A 7007-nucleotide genomic window follows, 5' to 3' on the forward strand; every position below is an offset into this window, starting at 1 on the left:
TCAAAATTACAGAATAAAGACGCATTTCATTCCAAACCACCCAAAAAAACAACAACAGAAATCAGCAACACAAATTTCTGTGAGAAAATAATATCGATGAATCACAGCATCTTGCTAAATCTGGCAGTTCCAAAAGAATCAATATCGCTTTAGACTTCTGTTTCATGAAATAGCAGGATCCTCGTGATTGTGAAATTCATGCCGTTTTTCACTGCTGAAGAAAAACACCGTAAATGTAGCACTACGAGTGGTTCACTGTAAATGTAGCGCTGAAAGCGGATCACTGTAGATGCAGTACTGTAAGTGGTTCACTGTAAATGTAGTACTACGAGTTGTTCACTGTAAATGTAGCGCTGAAAGCGGCTCACTGTAGATGTAGTACTGTAAGTGGTTCACTGTAAATGTAGTACTACGAGTGGTTCACTGTAGATGTAGTACTGTAAGTGGTTCACTGTAAATGTAGCGCTGAAAGCGGATCACTGTAAATGTAGCACTACGAGTGGTTCACTGTAGATGTAGTACTGTAAGTGGTTCACTGTAAATGTAGTACTGTAAGTGGTTCACTGTAGATGTAGCTCTGTAAGTGGTTCACTGTAAATGCAGCGCTGAAAGCGGCTCACTGTAGATGTAGTACTGTAAGTGGTTCACTGTAGATGTAGCTCTGTAAGTGGTTCACTGTGAATGTAGTGTTGAAAGCGGCTCACTGTAGATGTAGCTCTGTAAGTGGTTCACTGTGAATGTAGTGTTGAAAGCGGCTCACTGTAGATGTAGCTCTGTAAGTGGTTCACTGTGAATGTAGTGTTGAAAGCGGCTCACTGTAAATGTAGCTCTGTAAGTGGTTCACTGTGAATGTAGTGTTGAAAGCGGCTCACTGTAAATGTAGTACTGTAAGTGGTTCACTGTAAATGTAGCATTGTAAGTGGTTCACTGTAAATGTAGTACTGTATGTGGTTCACTATAAATTTAGTATTGTATGTGGTTCACTGTAAATGTAGCGCTGAAAGCGGCTCACTGTAGATGTAGTATTGTAAGTGGTTCACTGTAGATGTAGTTCTGCAAGTGGTTCACTGTAAATGTAGCGCTGAAAGCGGCTCACTGTAGATGTAGTATTGTAAGTGGTTCACTGTAAATGTCGTACTGTAAGTGGTTCACTCTAACTGGAGCACTGTGAGCGTCTCACCGGAAATGTAGCGCTGTAACTGAAGCACGTGTTTCACTCCAAAGTACTCCAGTTCATCTGCAAATGAAAACAAAACCACCAGTTGCCGACTTTAATTTATGGTCAAAGTGATATCCATTCATCGTAATTATTTCGCTGATAGATTATAATCTTTGCTACAAAAGACACAGACGTAAACATACTCTACCGACAAACACACTCACATTCGTCTGCAACTATACATTGTCACAGACGTTACGCAGACCTTAAAAAACAACAACAACAACAACAACAACAATATCAGCGCACTGTAATAAACACGCCATCACTCTTTGACTCATGACACATTTCGACAAAATGATACGATTCTTATCTTAGTGTTGGAAGGCTTTCTCATTTTCGTGATGCATGCATCCAGTAAGTTATTTAATTCTTTTTTTTTAAATCTTCTTCTTCTTCTTCTTCTTCTTCAAGTATTCATTCAAATTATCTGACACCAAAACACAATTTTTCTACAGCTAGTCAATTGCCTATTTTCAAAATTACTGTCCATAAAAACCAGGACGCTTTCTCATATAAGAATGTCGCATACTGTAGTTTGATATTTACAACAAAAAAATTGACACCAAAACACAAATTTTCAACAGCTGGTCAATTATCAGAACTTCAAAATTACTCCATAAAAACCAGGACTCTTGTGTTACAGAAGAATATCGCATGGTTTTATACTTCTGTATGCTGATGAGTATTCTCTTCATACAAAATTTCTGATGCCATAAGAAGAGTTTTTGGCAGCTGGTCGAATCAATTATTAAAGTTCAAAATTACTCTTCATAAAAACCAGGACGCTTTATCACAGGATAATGTCGCACAGTCTGATATTCAAGAGGTTTTGTTTTAATCATACAAACTATCTGACAACGAAACAGGAATTTTCAACAGCTGGTCAGTAATAAAATTTCAAAATCACTCTTAATAAAAAATATAAAAAAATCCAGTACGCTTTGTCATAGAAAGAAAATGGCTTACTTTGACACTCAAGAGTTTTGGTTTCATGCAAACTGTATTGACACCAGGTGATAGAAAAAAAACAACATTGCTTACATTGACACAAGAGAGTTTTGGTTTCATGCAAACTGTATTGACACCAGGTGATAGAAAAAAAACCCATTGCTTACATTGACACAAGAGAGTTTTGGTTTCATGCAAACTGTATTGACACCAGGTGATAGAAATAATATTGCTTACATTGACAACACGAGACGTTTGGATTCATGCAAACTTTTTTGACACGAGGTGATAGAAAGAACATTGCTTACATTGACAACACGAGACGTTTGGATTCATGCAAACTTTCTTGACACGAGGTGATAGAAAGAACATTGCTTACATTGACAACACGAGACGTTTTTTGGTTTCATGCATACTGTCTTGACACCAGGTGATAGAAAGGACATTCTTTACATTGACACACGAGAGGTTTGGTTTCGTGGAAACTGTCTTGACACCAGGTGATAGGGAAAAAAAACCCATTGCTTACATTGACAACACGAGACGTTTGAAATCACACAGTCTTGACACCAGGTGATAGAAAAAACAAAAACATTGCTTACATTTACAACACGAGAGTTTTTGGTTTCATGCAAACTGTCTTAACACCAAAACACGATGTGTTCCCCCCCCCCCCACCCTACCCCCCAACCCCCACCTCATCCCCCAACCCCCTCACAGCAGCTGGCTTGCAACAGCAGGCTGGAGGGAAAGAAGGTAAGATATCTCAGCGGTTCACTGGAGCAGTTCAGCTGAGCGGTGTTCATTTATCAGCCTGACCCCCTCCCTTCCCCTCCCCCCACCCCCCCTCACCCCTTCCAACTCGCTGCCAGTGGCCACGTCTGGTGCACGAACACTGCATCATATCTTCTGCTGCCGTGCTGCAAATAGAAAGCCCGGGGCGACCCCGTGAAATCTATCGGCTTTCCAGTCCAGGGATGTTTTTTTGTTTTTTGGGGGTTGTTTTTTTTGTTGTTTTTTTTCCCCTCCTTCTTCTGTGTGTGAACACGTTTTGTTCTGCTGATAAAAATCACGCCGCACTTCGTATTGTGTGTGTGTGTGTGTGTGTGTGTGTGTGTGTGTGTGTGTGTGTGTGTGTGTTTGTGTGTGTAGGATGATTTGGTGTGTGTGTGTGTGTGTGTGTCTGTCTGTCTGTCTGTGTCTGACTCTGTCTGTCTCTCTGTCCGTGTGTGTGTGTGTGTGTGTGTGTGTGTGTGTGTGTGTGTGTGCCAGCGTACGTGCCTCCTTGTACGTCATAGCAATGTGATTAAATGAAAGTAAATTCGTCCCTTCTATTTTGCTTTTGCTTTGACGCGGGGGTGTGGGTGGGGGGATGGGGGCTTGCGCACTGAACTTAGAAATCAATCTGATTAATCTACTCCATACCCCGAGAAAACAACAATAAAAAATAGTGTCTTTTAGCCACATCTGATTTGTTTTCATGTATTTTTTTTTTATCGCAATTTATCAGAAAAGTATCAAAACATTACAAATTGAGAAAGTCTATGATAACTGTCAGTTGTAAAATAAGACTCGGTTTTGATGAGAGGTGCCCAACGTTTCACAGCACGAGTCTGTCTTGTGAGACTGTGGTAGTTTTACGAGTGGAGGTAAAAAAAAAAAAAAGTATGGCTATGGAACAGTTACGAGTATTAATCAGTAAAGGAAGGCAGGGATGAACAGAGAAGTGTGTAGAGATCAGGTTATGGACATGAAAAGTCACACACACACACACACACACACACACACACACACACACACACACACACACACAAGTTTCAAGTTTTAATTATCCTTTCACTCCTATTGGAGTATGGAGGATTACTGCAAAATACTCTTTTCGTGCCCATAACAAACATTTCCAAATACACAACAATGTCACATAAAAGTTGAGAAAACACAAATGTCTTTTAACTCCAAAAGTATAACTAGGCAACATTTGCAAATCTAATCATCTTACTTACAGCTAAAATGACTTTTTTTGCCTCCTTTGAGCATATTACAAAAATTAAAAATCGATTTTGGAGACAAATATTTTTTAGGAACATATCTATTTCATAACTGCTCATAATTGGGACATTCCACTCTCTCTCTCTCTCTCTCTCTCTCTCTCTCTCTCTCTCTCTCTCCAAATCACTCACTTCCCCAAAACGTCATAATTTACAATAAAACAAGTATTTTATTCTTCATCAGTGTCGACACATTCGCACTGAAATCCATACAGTTCTCAACCAAAATCTTGTATACTTTAATGTGTGTCATTTGTCTGTAAAAATTCCGAGAAATGGTTCAGGCTGAAATAAACTTTGAAATGAAACAAAAGAAGGATTCAATAGCTTTTCAAGTCCGAATACCAGTTTCCGTGTTGTTGTTTTTGGAGGGGAAAAAAAAACAAAAAACACCCCACCACGTCTGGTTGTGATTTCTGAGATAAACTGCTGCTCATTTCCCACTCCCTTAGACAACAACACTGTTCTAAAACAATGTTCTGTTGGAACCTTCACTAAAAAAAAAGAAGAAGAAGAAGAAAAAAAACATAAAAAGAAACAAATAAAATTAAAGACAAAGAATGAAGAGTATGAGAGGAAATGGAGGAGGAGGAGGAGGAGGAGGCGAAAGAAAAAGAAGAAAAAGAGAGAGGGAGAAAAGAGGGAGGGAAAGAGAGATAGGGGGAGAGAACTCAGAACTCAGAACTCAAAACGTTTTTATTCAAGGATTAAGATTTTAGGCATTGCCTACTCTTCCGATCTGAGACAGAGAGACAGAGAGCGATAGAGAGAGGGAGGATTGCAAAGAGAGAAAGAGAGGGGGGTTGGTGAGGGGGACGGGGAGGAGGGTGGTGGACAAGAGAAAGGGATAAACAGAAAAAAAAAAAGAAAAAGAGTGGACGGAGGGAAGAAGAAAGAGAAGAAATAAAATTTTTAAAAAAGAGTGAAGGACGCCAGGCAGGAAGCGGTAAAAAAAGAATATGAACAACAACAACAACAACACAAAAGTGCAACAACAACAACAACAAAGATTATTTCAATAGAATAGCGTAAATGGTTCATGTCCCCCCGCACAAAACCGCCAAAAAAAGCCCTTTGTAATCACAAAGATACTTCAATGACACTTAAAAACCTTAAAGGCCGGAAGAAACCAGCGACGCCAAGTTTAGTTGCATTCAGTGACAAGAGTTCAGTTTATATACAATTGTATGTATGTGTATTTCTCTTTTTATGACAACAGATTTCTCTGTGTGAAATTCGGGCTGCTCTCCCCAAGGAGAGCGCGTCGCCACACTACAGCGGCACACATATTTATGTATTTTTTTCCTGTGTGCAGTTTTGTTTTTCCTATCGCAGTGGATTTTTCCACAGAATTTTGCTAGGAACAACCCTTTTGTTGCCGTGGGTTGTTTTACGTGCGCTAAATGCATGCTGCACACGGGACCTCGGTTTATCGTCTAATCCGAATCACTAGCGTCAAGACCACAGCTCAAGGTCTAGTGGAGGGGGAGAAAATATCGGCGGCTGAGCCGTGATTCAAACCAGTGCGCTCAGATTCTCTCGCTTCCAAGGCGGACGCGTTACCTCTAGGCCATCACTCCATCATGCGATGGTGGGCATTCATTATTTTTTGGAAACGTAAAACTGCACTTTAGTGACACTTCGCTCACTGCATTATTTAGACGTTTAGTCTTCGTTTGAAGAGGATGAAGGTGGCGGAATGGATAAGACGCTTTATCTGCTAACACCGTGTCTGTGAGGGTCTGGGTTCGATTCCCACTCTCGCTCTTTCTCCCAAGTTTGACTGAAAATCAAAACTGAGCGTCCAGTCATTCGCAAAAGACGACAATCCGAAGTCCCGTGTGCGGGCACGCACTTGTCACAATGAACATAAAAAGAAACCATGGCAACAAAAATGTTGTCCTCTGGCAAAATTCTGTGGCTGAAATCCACTCTGATATGTACACAAATATAATTATGTGCATGCACTCAAGGCCTGACAAGCGCGTTTGGTTATGCAGCTGTCAGGCATCTGCCTAGCAGATGTGGTGTAGCGTATATGGATTCGTTCGAGCGCAGTAACGTCCTCTTGAGAAACTGGAAATTGAAGCTGAAACTGCTTCGCTGACTTCTTTATCAAAGTTCTTAATTGTGAAGTCATCCGCGAATTAAATGGATTACACAAGACACCGGGAAGCTGTACACGGAAGAATGTGAAAGTAAAACAAGCATAACCTTTTTTTTTTTTTTAACTCTTTCCGTACGAACGGCGAAAGAGACGACGTTAACAGCGTTTCACCCCAGTTACCATCATCAAAATATTGCAAGCGGAAGGCTCTTATACTGAAGAGGTGAATGTTGACAAAGAATACCACAATTCTGACGACGGAAGCTAAAGGTTGGGTCATTCAGACACCCACTGGACATCCGAGGGGTCTGTGTAGAGGAGAAGAGAGGACTGGCCGTACTGAGTGAGTTAATGCAATTTCGATTCTGCAAGGATTCCCACCGTTACTCATGCTAGACGCATCCAGGTTAACCTTCACCGTACGTAGAGAGCTTAGTTAATCCGTTTTTGTCTTTTAAAAACGATTTAAAAAATAAATTAGGAAATGACATTCACTGTAGATTTCGCGTGTTCCTCAAACTGTGTATGGGAATTGTTGCGACACATTTCCCGTCGTCTCGCTTAAAGCCTGAACCGGACTATAAATGGCGGGCGATTTGAATCAAGCCAGTTTCTCACCAGAGTCTGACACTGTGACGTCGGTGAAGGTTTATTCAAAATAAAAGCCTAATAAAGCTACGGT

This window comes from Babylonia areolata, chromosome 19 (assembly GCF_041734735.1).
Source record: "Babylonia areolata isolate BAREFJ2019XMU chromosome 19, ASM4173473v1, whole genome shotgun sequence".
NCBI lineage: Eukaryota > Metazoa > Mollusca > Gastropoda > Neogastropoda > Buccinidae > Babylonia > Babylonia areolata.